This window comes from Panthera leo, chromosome C1 (assembly GCF_018350215.1).
Source record: "Panthera leo isolate Ple1 chromosome C1, P.leo_Ple1_pat1.1, whole genome shotgun sequence".
Classification (NCBI taxonomy): domain Eukaryota; kingdom Metazoa; phylum Chordata; class Mammalia; order Carnivora; family Felidae; genus Panthera; species Panthera leo.
This window is the reverse complement of record NC_056686.1, coordinates 86,208,722-86,224,474: the sequence shown is the minus strand read 5'-3', so window position 1 is coordinate 86,224,474 and position 15,753 is coordinate 86,208,722. Positions and strand designations below refer to the sequence as shown.

The following is a 15,753-nucleotide window of genomic DNA, read 5'->3' as shown; positions in this document are numbered from 1 at the left end:
TTGGATGAATTATCCTTCATTTTCCTTTATTTCCTCTTCCTCTATGCTGATTTCATGCTTACTGAACAACTTTCTGGTTATTCGTTTGGCTTCTGGTTACATTGATTCCAGAGGTGAAAGAAGTGTCCTGAAGAGCAGGCACCACCATCCCACTCTAGAAAATAGTATCTCCTGTTGTATATTCATGACTTGTCTATCTGGGCTCTCTACTTCAGTCTTTTTAAGTTTGATTGGCATTACTTATGTGAGTCCTGTGAATGCTGGGATACTGAACATCTCAGAGGTGATGTGAATCACAACGAATTCACCAGCCAATTTGGTCTTTTGTCGGTCACCTCGTCTTCTCCTGGTGCATGGTATCTTGTCTTCCTCTCACTACCCCTATGCCCTACCCTTTTCCTACCCATAAAAGTCATCAATACTGATTTAAAATAATGCTTGATTTCCCCTGGAAGACAAAAGAAAATTTTCAAGTGAAGACAGTGCTGTCACAGGAAATGAAATAAAGGAAATGACTCTTTGGGTCATAGAAAAAAACTCCTCCAAGGAACATACTTAAAGATCATAAAAGCCATTTATGAAAAGCCCACAGCTAACATCATCCTCAATGGGGAAAAACTGAGAGCTTTTTCCCTGAGATCAGGAACACAACAGGGATGCCCACTCTCACCGCTGTTGTTTAATATAGTGTTGGAAGTTCTAGCATCAGCAATCAGACAACAAAAGGAAATCAAAGGCATAAAATTGGCAAAGATGAAGTCAAGCTTTCGCTCTTTGCAGATGACATGATATTATACATGGAAAATCCGATAGACTCCACCAGAAGTCTGCTAGAACTGATGCATGAATTTAGCAAAGTTGCAGGATACAAAATCAATGTACAGAAATTAGTTGCATTCTTATACACTAATAATGAAGCAAAAGAAAGACAAATAAAGAAACTGATCCCATTCACAATTGCACCAAGAAGCATAAAATACCTAGGAATAAATCTAACCAAAGATGTAAAAGATTTGTATGCTGAAAACTATAGAAAGCTTATGAAGGAAATTGAAGAAGATATAAAGAAATGGAAAAACATTCCATGCTCATGAATTGGAAGAATAAATATTGTCAAAATGTCAATACTACCCAAAGCTATCTACACATTCAATGCAATCCCAATCAAAATTGCACCAGCATTCTTCTCGAAACTAGAACAAGCAATCCTAAAATTCATATGGAACCACAAAAGGCCCCGAATAGCCAAAGTAATTTTGAAGAAGAAGACCAAAGCAGGAGGCATCACAATCCCAGACTTTAGCCTCTACTACAAAGCTGTCATCATCAAGACAGCATGGTATTGGCACAAAAACAGACACATAGACCAATGGAATAGAATAGAAACCCCAGAACTAGACCCACAAAAGTATGGCCAACTCATCTTTGACAAAGCAGGAAAGAACATCCAATGGAAAAAAGACAGTCTCTTTAACAAATGGTGCTGGGAGAACTGGACGGCAACATGCAGAAGGTTGAAACTAGACCACTTTCTCACACCATTCACAAAAATAAACTCAAAATGGATAAAGGACCTGAATGTGAGACAGGAAACCATCAAAACCCTAGAGGAGAAAGCAGGAAAAGACCTCTCTGACCTCAGTCGTAGCAATTTCTTACTTGACACATCCCCAAAGGCAAGGGAATTAAAAGCAAAAATGAACTACTGGGACCTTATGAAGATAAAAAGCTTCTGCACAGCAAAGGAAACAACCAACAAAACTAAAAGGCAACCAACGGAATGGGAAAAGATATTTGCAAATGACATATCAGACAAAGGGCTAGTATCCAAAATCTATAAAGAGCTCACCAAACTCCACACCCGAAAAACAAATAACCCAGTGAAGAAATGGGCAAAAAACATGAATAAACACTTCTCTAAAGAAGACATCCGGATGGCCAACAGGCACATGAAAAGATGCTCAACGTCGCTCCTCATCAGGGAAATACAAATCAAAACCACACTCAGATATCACCTCATGCCAGTCAGAGTGGCCAAAATGAACAAATCAGGAGACTATAGATGCTGGCGAGGATGTGGAGAAACGGGAACCCTCTTGCACTGTTGGTGGGAATGCAAATTGGTGCAGCCACTCTGGAAAACAGTGTGGAGGTTCCTCAGAAAATTAAAAATAGACCTACCCTATGACCCAGCAATAGCACTGCTAGGAATTTACCCAAGGGATACAGGAGTACTGATGCATAGGGGCACTTGTACCCCAATGTTTATAGCAGCACTCTCAACAATAGCCAAATTATGGAAAGAGCCTAAATGTCCATCAACTGATGAATGGATAAAGAAATTGTGGTTTATATACACAATGGAGTACTACATGGAAATGAGAAAGAATGAAATATGGCCCTTTGTAGAAACGTGGATGGAACTGGAGAGTATGATGCTAAGTGAAATAAGTCATACAGAGAAAGACAGATACCATATGTTTTCACTCTTATGTGGATCCTGAGAAACTTAACAGAAACCCATGGGGGAGGGGAAGGAAAAAAAAAAAAAAAGAGGTTAGAGTGGGAGAGAGCCAAAGCATAAGAGACTGTTAAAAACTGAGAACAAACTGAGGGTTGATGAGGGGTGGGAGGGCAGGGAGGGTGGGTGATGGGTATTGAGGAGGGCACCTTTTTGGATGAGCACTGGGTGTTGTATGGAAACCAATTTGACAATAAACTTCATATATTGAAAAAAAGTAAATAAAAATAAAATTAAAAAAAAAAACAAAAAAAACCTCCAATTTTTCAGTTATTTTGGGAGTGGGAGGGAGGTAATAATTCACAAAACAAAAAGTCTCAAATAAAAGAAAATGTGACAAATTTTAAAATAAGAAGACAGGAGATATGTCACAAAATGAACAATATAGGAAACAATTCCAATGATTTCAGGGATGTGGGCAATAGTTCTCAAAGAAAAATGAAATGTAGACATTTTTAAAAAAACAAAATAAAAGATATGCCCCAAAAAGAAAGATTCAGGGAGCACTATTTTCAGAATGGGTCATTAAGAAACAAAAATAAAGATCTTGGTATTATGCTTGCCAATTGGAAACTTACTGATTTTAAGATAAATGGCCTTGAAAACTGCACTGAACTGAATCCATTTTAGTGGACTATTCAAGACAGACAACTATCTCTCAGGTCCTTTGGAAAATAATGGAATTCAAGTGCAGTACTAATCCAATAAAGAATTTTCAAGAGTCAATATCAGCTACTTAGCATGGTGATAGGCGCAAAGCCATTACTGTTGACTTCACTTCCGTTACTCAGAAGTATTGCTTTGCTATTAAACTATGGCTTTAGGGGATATTTGGACCTTTTCCCCCTAAGCATCCCTCGTAATTTATTCCATTTGGAAGATCTGCATCAAGCATAATTTAAAATCTTCGGGCTCTATTCTCTCCTGCAGAAGCATAGCTCCCATTAGTGCTAATGAAAGCTATCTGTACATCTCAAGCAGTGTACCTCTCATAAGTGTTTAAGAACCAAAATGTTTTATGTCCTGTGAGAGAAGCAGCACTAAAGAGAATCTGGATACAATTTAACAAGGTTAAAATGCAAAGGGTGGGTTGTTTTCCAGATGACAGTATTCCTTAAAAGGTATGTCATGTTTCTGTTAACAAAAGCCCAGCAGGGTTCTCACAGACTCACTGAGGGGGGGAAAAAAAAAGCAGTCCCAACTTTGAACATACACAAAGAATAAGAAATACTTCTACTCTATAAAAGGAAGTTTGGGGTTTGGGGTTTCTATTCTTCCTTTTTTTTTTTTTTTTTTTTTGAGAGGAGAGGGATATGTGTGTGTCTTAAGACTCAAGAGTATGACCCTTTACTGCATTTACTGATAGACCTTAAATAATTTGTTGTTCTTTTGGTTTGCATTAGGATACAAAAGAAAAAAACTCTGTGTACCTTCTGTCTTTGTGGCCCAGATTGAATAAGGGAATTTATTTGCCAAAAAAAAAAAAAAAGAGTACATACTTTATCTTCAGAGTAGCTCTTTGCCTAGGGTCAGACACTCATCAAATCTTGTGCAGGCCCTCTCATGCCTTAGCTAGATTATTAGAGGATTAGAAATATGTTCTGTAAATTCGTGACTAAAAGCTTGTCATTTCCCACCTCCATCGCACTCAACTGCCCCTGGATTCTTGTTTTTCTGGCCAGTGTGCTGCTGGATTTCACCACAGAGTATCCCAAATCGCACTCCAAGTAGCCTGGAGCCATTTCCTTCTACGGCATCACCAACCTTGGAGCCTCCTCCTGCAGGTCCTCTGAGACAGCTGGTGAGCTTGTTTGGAATACCAAAATCTCTGAACTGCTGCAAGGGCAAATCTGTTTCAAGCCCCACCTCCACCCCTTACTGAAACTAAGGGGATATTGAATGCTTCCTGAAAACACAGAAATAATCCTGAAGATGATTAAAGGATTTCATCACATTTTGAAATCAAATGGCTGTTCAAAAAAAACTGGGATGGTCTCCAAGTTTTGATGTGGGGAAAATTTTGGTTATCACAACATTATCACTGAGGCTGTACGTGGCACAAAACATTGATATAAAGCAACATCACTGCTGATTAAACACCATTAGCATATTCAGTTGGAAACACAAACGTAAACACAGATTTCCAATGTTTGCACCATGTACAATTGCAATATTCATCTTTGGGCAGGAGTGAATAAATAGAGACTTGGAGACAGAAGAAAAGCTAGTGTGCACACTCAAAGAATGTGTAAATGAATGCTTAAAGTAGCTGGGGAGGTCGTATTTATCTTATTTTTAAAAAACACTGGTTAAGTTCTCTTTTATTTTTTTCTTTACAGCTTGTAGCTATTATGTACTTGTGATATTGCCAAGTGGAATGTGGCTGGAAGCATATGTTTAATAAAAGTGTGTGCGGGCGCATACACACACACACTCACACACACATTAAAGCAATACCATGGTTTCCTCTTAAACTGACAGATGTAAGGCTCTTTGGGAATTGAGGCACTCCTATTTTAACTCTCCACATTATGTTCAGGCACTTGGAGTCTGAGTATGTTAGAGCAAAGGGAAATAAGTAAGCCTTATGCACATCAAGAACGGTAAGAGCTGACAGTCTGGAGCAGTTACTTTTGTTTGTCCAGATTCTGAAAGTGTTTTTCTGTCAGTTGTTGATCTCATGTGTTTTCCAGATGCCAGAAACCCAATCTAGGTTGTGCAGAATTGGTTTCCTAGGCACGGACCTCTACCAAGCTCACAGTCCATCCATAGCCCACCCGTACAACCATCTAGACCTCAGTACTGGTATTTTGTGCCTTTACGTCCATCTTTCTTTCCCTCCCACAAATTCCTAATTTGTTGTTGTAAGCCATGTCAATTCTTCACGAATTAAGGGTCACTATAAACAAATAATTTGCAAAAATGCATACATATTCATGAAGAAACATATTAAGATAATATTAGACTTATGTTTATATATGCTTACATATATGTTTATATGTTTATAGTTCTTTATCCTGTGCTCTCTAGGCATCAAAGATGGAGCACGTGAAAAAGTCTGAGATTCAAAAACCTGAGTTCGTATCCAAATTTTGCTACAATCTAATGATATAATTGTGTAATTTTTCTCATAGTCACTTAACCTTTGTAAGTTTCAATTTCTTAATTTGGAAGATGGTAGAGCTACAATACTTAAGTGGTTTTCGATTTTTTTAAAGGAGTAGAATCCTTTATTTCATGTAAAAACTTACCCAAAACCAATATTTAAAAGAGCCAAGACTGAAATGGCTCAAGTTGAAGCTGAATGGAGTGTGGTGTTTTCTTCTCTCCAACCTTCTCTTTTACCTCCCATTTCACCTTCATTGTTACCACTGCTTCCTCCATGAAATCTGGGGAACACTACTGAAAACATGTGAAATACATCATCTCCGCGGACTCGTTCAGGTTGAAATTATTTTATTCTAGGTATTTATTCTAGGTAGAAAAAGAGTGGTAGTCAAAACATTTAACATACGCAGTATGGGTATCAATCTGTCAGCCTAAACCAACCAGGAACCTATGTCCCCACCTACCAAGTGGGAATCAGTACTGACTTTGAGATTCATACCAAACATGTTTAAGCACTAATGAATAACTGAGGCTCACTTACAGGGTGAATATCTGACAAACCTAGTTAGCAGGGCTGTTGGGAGAATACAATGAAATAATGACTAAGAAAGTGGATGGCATGCTAATAAAGCATTACAGAGATGAAGGAAGAGTATACAGACTCTAAAATCAGTGCTCCTCAAACACATACAGCTCCCAAAAACGAGCATCAACTTTCAGATTCAACACAGTCTACATCTTCATTTAAAAAAAAAATCTTCCTTGGGGCACCTGGGTGGCTCAATCGATTGAGCCTCCAACTTCTGTTCAGGTCGTGATCTCCTGGTTTGGGCTCACTGCTGTCAGCCTGTCAGCACAAAGCCCACTCCAGATCCTCTCTCCCCCTCTCTCTACCCCTGCCCCCCTTGTGATCTCTCAAAAATAAATACAGATTATAAAATATCTTCCCTAAATATAAACTCCATAGACACAGATGACTAAAAGTTTTACCCAATTAGCATCGATACACACAGCACTTAACTTCTCCATCTGAAACACTGCATCCAGTTAGTTCCTGGCATTCCAATCTTCCTCAAGGGATTTTGGAGGACTGGTAATGTTCCGTTTCTGGATTTGGGTGCTGATGTGTTCAGTTTGCATAACTTTACTGAACTGTATTTTTGTGATGTGCATTCATAAGTCAATAAATTTTTTTTTTTAAATCTTCTCAGGAACATAAGATAGGAAATTTCTTTAGAGCTACATGTGTGTATTGCTTTTCTAGTGATGAGTAACAAAATGACCATAAACTTAGCAACTTCAAACAACACACACCTACTATCTCACAGCTTTCATGTGTCATCAGGAGTCCAGCATGGCTTAGCTGGGTCCTTCCATCAGAGACTCACAAGGATGCAACCAAGGTATGGGTGGGACTGTATCTTCATCTAGAGGCTTGAATGAGGAATTTACTTCAAAGCTCTCTCAGGTTGTTGGCAGATTTCATTTTCTTGCTCTTGTAGGACTGAACGTCCATTTCTTACTGGCTATCATCTGGAAGTCCCCCTCTAGTTCTAGAGGCAACTCACAGCTCCCTACTATGTGACCCTCTCCACAAGTGACCCACAACATGGCAGTTATTTTCTCCAGGCCAGCAGACTCTATTGAAATGGACTCATAAAGAATGAAATACAATTAACTCCCATCGCTTTTGCCATATTCTACTGGTTACAATCAAGTCACAGTCTCCATGCACACTCAAGAGGAGGGGATCACTAGGGGCTTGCATTAGGGCACGTCCAACACCATATCTAAAAGTGCTCACTACTTGTGCTTGTGCTTGATTTTCCCAGAACACAAATACAGTTGTCTCTAAAGGAATCTCAAGTATCCAAAGCACAGGCAAAGTTTTGGGCAGTTTCTGTCTCTTGTGTTCTAGAACAGCCTGGAACTTTATACAATAGCTTTAGAAGCTTCCTAATCAAGAATTCAGTTTCATTGAGGATCACTGCATTACCTACATGATGCATAGTGAGTGTGACAAGAAAGGGTCAGATATTGGGTATAGAGTCTTGAGCTGAGAAGTGATGTCCAAGATGGAGATACAGATTTAGGAGTCACTGAGAAGAAATAGGCATGAAATCTTAGGGTCCTTAAGCCATACTGGAGTTATATTATCCTAATTAACAGAAGGATCCTGGGATCGGGGGTGGGGGAGATAATGAAACTAGAAGAAATATGAGACCTAGCTGATATTAATTGATTGTACTCCAAAATCATATTATATAAGATTCTTTGGATCCCACTTTACAATCATAACTCCCCAGGAGGAAATTGAGGATACTGTCCAAAACCCTGCACCATGTCAACCAAGTGTCAGCTGCCTTGGTTGGTATGTTCTCTACCCATAATGAAAAAGGGTTGGGCTAAACCAAAGCAGGACTTTGAAGGGTCACACGTCTTCATTGATATTTCAATTGTTGACTGCTTATGTATTTGTTTTTTCCTTTACAAATGATAGTACTTTACCATCTTGCCACAGATTATTTCCTTGACCTCTTGAGATTCGAGGCTAAGTAAGCTCTGTTGAAAGCACTAGCATGAAAGAGCTGGTGCTTGAGTTTGATGGTTGATTTAATGTGTTAATTTGACTGGGCCACAAGGTGGCCAGATATTTGGTTACACGTAATTTCTGAGTGTGTGTATGAGGATGTTTCCGGATGAAATTAACATTTGAATCCATACACTGAGTAAAGCAGATTGCCCTTCCCAGTGTGGGCAGGTCTTATGCAATGTTTTAAAGGCCTAAATAGAATAAAAGATGGCTCTCCTGGGTCTGGACCTCTCAGCCTCCATAACGATGTGAGCCAACTGCTTATAATACATCTCTCCCTCTCCTTCTCTCCATATATATTCATACACATATATAGGGAACCCTGACTAAATACACAAAGGTTATTCACAATTAAACTCTGTATTTTGTAGCTAGGCTGCTATCAGGAATTTAACAAGGAAGTTTCACTCTTTCACTCATTGGATCTCATATATCCAAGATGCTTCTCTTGAGGTAATTTATATGAAAATGCTTAGTAAACTAAATGTCCTTTTTACACTCCATTATTTTTCATGTTACCTTAATCCATGTTTCTTTCTTTAAAAAATACCATTCTAATAAAGAAAACAGGAAACTTTCTAATGAAGAAAATATCAACTAAAAATTAAAATTAGATAAGTTTTATAATATATAAGATAAATCAACTACAGAAAAACCTGCTAAAACTAGTATACCTATCTACACTGATCAATGAACTAAAGAATGATGGAATCTCCATCTTATTTTCAACATATAAACAAGACCTAAGTTGTAGGAAATGGAAAAGATGCTAAAAGCTACTTAGCACTCTCAGCTAACTGTTCCTTTGTATCTTCGCACCTTCAATTTCTTTTAATGAGCTATATCATACAAAGGGCTAGTTGGAAGAGACTTCCGACTCTACATAATACACAATAAAACAATGGCTGACTTACTGAAATCTTCCTAGGTGTCCGATATCTTGTTAAGCGTTCTTCATATTATCTCATTTAATTATCTTAACAATGTAATGAGGTAGGTATCAGTATTTGCTTCATTTTTACATTTGAGAAAACTGAGGCTCAGAGAGGGTATATAGAATTCCCAACAATGCATAATTAGTAAGAGAAATAGCCAGATCTGAAACCAGGCTGTTTCTAGGCTATTTCTTCTAACAGTTATCTCCTGCCATCAAGCACCTGATAAAAGGTTTTGTCCCTTCACACTGTTGGACTGAGAGTATCTCCAGTCCTCACTTCCAGAGCTACCTTATTTTCTGCACTGTTTTGCTGCAAATATTTTGATTTAGAATGAAGTCTTGCTTTTTAGATTTGATTCTTTGTCCTACATAGCATCTTAATCCAGTCTCTTCCCAGAATGGTGACTTTAATTTCCCATGGTTTCATGCCTTCAAGCAGAAGAAGCCATCTCTCCCAATACTGCAGGCCACTCAGAGCCCTAGGCTACCTGTTTGCCTGGCAAGAAAGTTTAGGTACATATGAAAGTAGAAACCTTATGCCAAAAGTTACAGGGGATCAGGGTATGAATAGTCAGGAACAGACTACTTTAAATACTCAAAGCTAGTTGCTTGGTCAACTTCACCAATAGCCAACACGAAACTAGATCAGATCCACCAAGTTTCCTAAATTCTGAAGTTAATTGAATTTGATTTATCATATTATTTTTATGATGTTACCAATGATTTCACATTATAATGGTTTAAAATGGAGAGAATAGGAAAATTTCTACAAGAAAAAGTATATGTATTAAGGTAAATAGTTTAGTTGGGGTAAAATGAGCATTTCTGAATTTCTCTCATTTGATAGCTCTTTCAAGTATCTTTTTTTTTTAATTAAAAAGAAAATACAGGAAGTATACAAGATGAGCCTGGAGCATTTCGTAGTTTGTAGTAGCAGAAAATAAGGAAGTGCTTTAAAAAAGAAAATAGTGGAGTATGTCAAAGGGACACAAGAGTCAACTGAAAGAGTTCCTAATGACCAAAGTTGAAACCATTTGAGCAACAAAATGAATTAAGTAGCATTGGATGATAACCCAAAGTATAAAATAAATATCCCTGAGTCATACTGACAGAAATAAATGATTAATTCAATAAATAAATAAATGAGCAAGAAGAGACAGAAGAATTCCAAATAATTTATGTAGGTATTCCTTAAGGAGATGGAACATAAATCCTCATCCTTTTGGAATGGACTAAGCATACTGACTTCTTTCCAAAAAGTACAGCATAGGGGTGCCTGGGTGACTCAGTGGGTTGAGTGTCTGATTCTTGATTTCAGCTCAGGTCATGATCCCAGGGTCATGGATTCAGCCCCATGTCAGTCCCTGCCCTGAGTGTGGAGCCTGCTTGATATCCTCTTTCTCTCTCCCTCTGCCCCTCTCTCCCACCTGTGCTCTCTCTCAAAAAAACAAAAAACAAAACAAAATAAAAACCAGTATAGAAATATGAGGGAGAGTAACTTTACAACAGAGAAACCTGACAAACACAGTTGTCTCATTCAATGATTAACAGTGGCATTTTACTTCTATGGTCTTCCTCCAAAACATTCACAAGCCCAGTCTAATTGTGACAAAAACCCCAGACAAACCCCTATTGAGGAATATTCTAGAAAATACCTGACAACTACTCCTGAAAACTGTCAAGATCATCAAAAACAAGGAAGATGGGGACATGATGACAAAGTACAATGTGGTACCCTGGATGGGGCACCAAAACAGAAAAGGTACAGTAGGGAGAAACTAAGGAAATCTGAATAAAGTATGGACTTCACATAATAATAATGTATAATAAGGAAAACTGGGTCTGGAATAAATGGAACTCTCTGTATTAGTGTCACCCTTTCTCTATACACCTAACATTGTTCTAAAATAAGAAGTTTGTTGGGGCACCTGGGTGGCTCAGTCGGTTGAGCGTCTGACTTTGGCTCAGGTCATGATCTCACGGTTCGTGGGTTAGAGCCCCGTGTCGGGCTCTGTGCTGACAGTTGAGAGTCTGGAGCCTGTTTCAGGTTCTGTGTCTCCCTCTCTCTCTGCCCCTCTATCTCTTGCCCTCTGTCTCTCTCTGTCTCAAAAATAAATAAACGTTAAAAAAATTTTTTTTAAGTAAGCAGTTTGTTTAAAAATTTTTCTGCAGGCGTGCCTGGGTGGCTCAGTTGGTTAACATCCAGACCTTGGTTTCAGCTAAGGTTATGATCTAGCAGTTCGTGGGTTTGAGCCCTGCATCAGGCTCTGCACCGTCAGCACGGAGTCCACTTGAGATTCTCTCTCTCCCTCTCTCTCCACTCCCCCACAAAATAAATAAATAAACTTAAAAAAATTTTTAATAAAAATTTAAAAAATAAAAATTTGTCTTCAAGTTAAAGAAAAAAGAAACTACACAGTCATATGGAACATTTATTTAACTTACATGACTTCAAATGTACATGCTCAGCCACGATAAAGAGGGAGGAGTGTAGTAGAGAGGAAATAGTGTGGTCAAATATTTTGAAATGTTAATGTGCACATTCCTCCTGGAGCCTCTTCCCTTGTCCCCCATCCTGCTTCCCAACTTAGACAGCTAGTCCTGAGTGACTCATTGCATCATCAGAAACATCTGACTATTAAACACCATTGCTACTCTGAGACAAGCAAAAGTAGTCCGATGCCTCTTTCCAAATGACATCTTTTATGTCTGAGGCACTAGATAAAAAGTTGACCACAGAAGGGCAAGACCCATTACTCTAAGAAAAGTAAAGTGAAAGACCAAGCACCTGCTGGAGTGGGGACACAGTTCACTCTCAGCAAGGGAGGCTGTGTGAGAGCTGAGTCAGTTCTCCTCGTTGCCACCCACAAAGGACCTCAGTCATGAGAAGATCTTTCTTTTATCAGACAACCAATGTGGAAGAATTCCAAGACACTGACCTAATTCCTCTCCTATGAGGGCAATGCCCCATCTCAGAATATTCATAAGCTTTCCTCCCAAAACAGAAGATAGGGAACTTAGTCACCCTGAAGGTCTAAGATAACATGAAGAGAAGGCCTTATCTTTAAGGTATGACTAAATAAAATTGCTTTGATATTAGTCTTTTTCTTAGAATACAAGGGATACATACTATATTTGACACCAAAACAACCATAAGTTATAATGTTGATTATTAACCCTTCAAAAAAGACCACCAGAACAAAGATGATCAAACAAAGCTAAGTTTATTAGGCTTTCTGCTGTAAGGCAAACCACACCTTGATAGAATCTGGTTGGTAGTAAGAGAGACATAATGACATTTATGGCATAATAGTTCCAGATGCATGGGCAGAAAGAGGTGAGGGTTGTAATTAAGAGTCATGATAAACAAACTGCTGGTTTTGGTAAGTAAGTTGGCTCAGAGTTTTAACTTCTGGGAGCAAGTAGTTCCTGAATCAAGTAGTTAAATTACTTTTACTTGTTCTCAGTTTTATGTAAGGTAGAAGCAGAAAAATATTTCCAGTCCTATTATGGCTTAAACATGGGCAGGAAGTATCCTCAATCATAGTCTAAGTTGACACAGAAACAGGACATTAATTGGTTCTAATTCTCATCCCCTGGGTTTTATGAGGTGGTCTCAATGATCCCTAACTACTGGTATTCATGCCTTTATGATCTCTTCTTCCTGAGTGTGGGCATGACCTATGATTTTCCCCTAATCAAATGAATATGCAAATGCAATGGGATGTATGTGATTATGTTACATAAGATTATAATATCCTGGGCACCTGGGTGGCTCAGTTGGTTAACCTTCCAACTCTTGGTGTCAGCTCAGGTCATGATCTCATTGTTCATGGGTTTGAGCCCTGCATCAGGCTATGTGCTGACAGCATGGATTCTGCTTAGGATTCTCTCTGCCCCTTCCCTGCTTGCATGCGTGCTCTCTCTCTCTCTCAAAATAAATAGATTGGGGGCACCTAGGTGGCTCAGTTGGTTAAGCGTCCGACTTTGGCTCAGGTCGTGATCTTACAGCTCATGAGTTCGAGCCCTGCCTCCGGCTCTGTGCTGACAGCTCAGAGCCTGGAGCCTGCTTCAGATTCTGTGTCTCCTTCTCTCTCTGCCCCTCCCCACTTGTGCTCTGTCTCTCTCTATCAAAAAAATAAATGTATAAAAAAATTTAATAAATATTTTTTTAAAAAACTTAAAAAAAATATTATAACATCCCTCTTGCTAGATTTTCTTCCTTACTGGCTTTTAGGAAGCAGGCCACCATGTTGAGAAACCCACTCAGCAAGGACCTGAGACAAGGGCCTCCAGAGGGCAGGCAGCAAAACTGAGGACCTCAATCCAACTACCCACCAGGAACTGAATTCTGTCAACAATCATGTGAGTTCAGAAATGGATTCTTCCATGGTCAAGCCTCACATGAGACTGCAGCCCCAGCTGAAACATTGATTACAATGCTGTGAAACTCTGAAGTACTACGGGCCCAACTAAGCCATTCCTAAATTCCTTACCCAATGAAGCTGAGGTAATAAGTGTGTGTTTGTTTAAGCCTCTAAGTTTATAGCAATATTGTTACATAGCAATAGAGAACTAATATAGTCCCCCTTTAGATCATTCTGCCTCCTGAGATAAAGGATAGACCATTATCATATAAACACATGATTAATCCAGTTCTACATGGTTGAATGACATGTTTTGGTTGTGTAGAACTTCTTATGGTAGTCATTCCAACACTAATAAATGTCAGATTTTCTTATTTTGCTGGACAATGCATTAATTGGATCATTTGCTGGGACATTGACTTTTCCACAGCATTTAAGGCTCTGAAAACCATACATTTGTGCATTGAAAACAGACAAATACTAGCCGAAGGATAGTAATCAGAATGTGTAATTCACTAATAATGCAGGAGCCAAGACTGCCCAAATTATACCAAGAGAAAGATCCCATCCCCAAACCAAAAAGCCCACAAAACCAGATATGGAAGTAAAAGCCAAATTACCTGATGTCATCATTTCTTGGCTTCCTGGATATTTTTAGTAATATAAAAGACCCTAGAGAGAGGTCTGTCAGGATGTAAATACAACATTTTTCTCCTAAGACAACATACATTCCACCTCTAGACGCCAGTATCCTAAACATTTTGGACCACCACCTGTCTAATTTCAGGAGCCTCTCCTGTAGGTTTCAAGCCTCAGTTACATTGTCTAGCCCTTCTGCTATACTTTGAACCACTGCATGTAGGATTATTTACATCTTTGGGGGCTTTTGTAAAATATAAATTGAAGAGGGTTGGGGATAGGAGAAAACTGTCCAAAATTATCTTTCAATGATTAACAGTGTGAATGTAAACTAGGCTCCAATTTTTCTTATTCTTAAGTTTAACTATCTAAACAACTCTCTTTTTTTCTGAGTAGAGAAACCAGTGGGCCAGACGGACCTTGTGTAATGTCAGGGAATACTCTGAAGGTGGTCATCAGATACTCATGATGAGAGTTTTATACAAAATTTGTGGGTATAATCAGTAACTTTTAGAACACAAGTCCAATCCCAGTCATTAGGAATCCACCATTAATCTATTTTTGGCCCAATACCTTATGGCATTGTCATATAGTATAGCAATGTTTTAGTAGCACTCACTCATTGGGAGTGGTCCTGTGCCAGGTGATGAAATCTGTCTTACAGAGATCAGGTAACTCTAAAGCAAAAAAGTACGTAGAGTCGTCCTAAGTGGCACATATTTCTTATAAAGTCTGAAAAAGTGAGACAACCTCTGAACACATACCATCTGTTCTGTAGCTCTTTCCAAGCTCTAATTCTATGAAAGTTCTGTAGCAAAGTCTAGCTTCTGTGAAAGGTCTCCATAGGAACCTTTCATAGGAGCTAAAGAGGAACCTACATTTTTAGATATAATGGAGTGTAAGGTTTTATATTTGTCTGGCCTGTTGTAATTTTTTGCCAAATAAAAAGTTGTTTAGTGCAATTGAATCTCCTTAACTCAGGAAACTAACTGGAACTGGTGTCAAAGGAAGATGGGTGGCATGCAAAGGCAAGTGAATACAAATAAAGATGCTCGGAATTACATACTTTGGGCATCAGTTTCTCAGTCTGAGGTGAAATATTGGGGTTTCTGTGGTTGTTTTACCAACACATGCTTTTTTTAGACCAAGATAAGAGTTTCTTAAGTTATACAATTCTCCAAAAATCTTAACAGACTTCTGATCTATTTGTTTCGGATCAATTCCTAGTGCCCATAACCACCCCCAAAGTCATAAATCCAAGCCTCCTATAATTTGTTGCTTCTCAGGACTATTTCTCTTTCTCTACCAACTTAATGGGATCTACCTTGAGGCCATGTGAAATAAAGGGAAAGTAATATCCTTAATGTGATAGTTGCTGCCAGGATGAATCATTTGTTTAACTGGGAACTCTTAATGGGTTTTTTTGCCATTCAAAGCCTTTTGTAGTCTTTATTTCCTAAAGTCTCGTGTCTAGAAGCAGTTGCCTCTTTTACGCCTGAAAGGCCACAAATTTCTGAACTTTGCCTAATCTCTTTAATTCTGCACAAAACTCATTTCTTTCTTTAAACACTGTGCTAAATGCATCAAT

The 15,753-nt window shown here is 38.6% G+C and overlaps 1 non-coding gene across 1 annotated transcript; it reads left to right on the top strand.

The window, feature by feature from the left end:
- Positions 1–3,871: 3,871 nt before the first annotated feature.
- LOC122229060 lies at positions 3,872–3,992 on the top strand. Its single transcript, XR_006206920.1, has one exon. It is a non-coding gene; the product is annotated as a small nucleolar RNA SNORA31 (small nucleolar RNA).
- Positions 3,993–15,753: the final 11,761 nt, after the last annotated feature.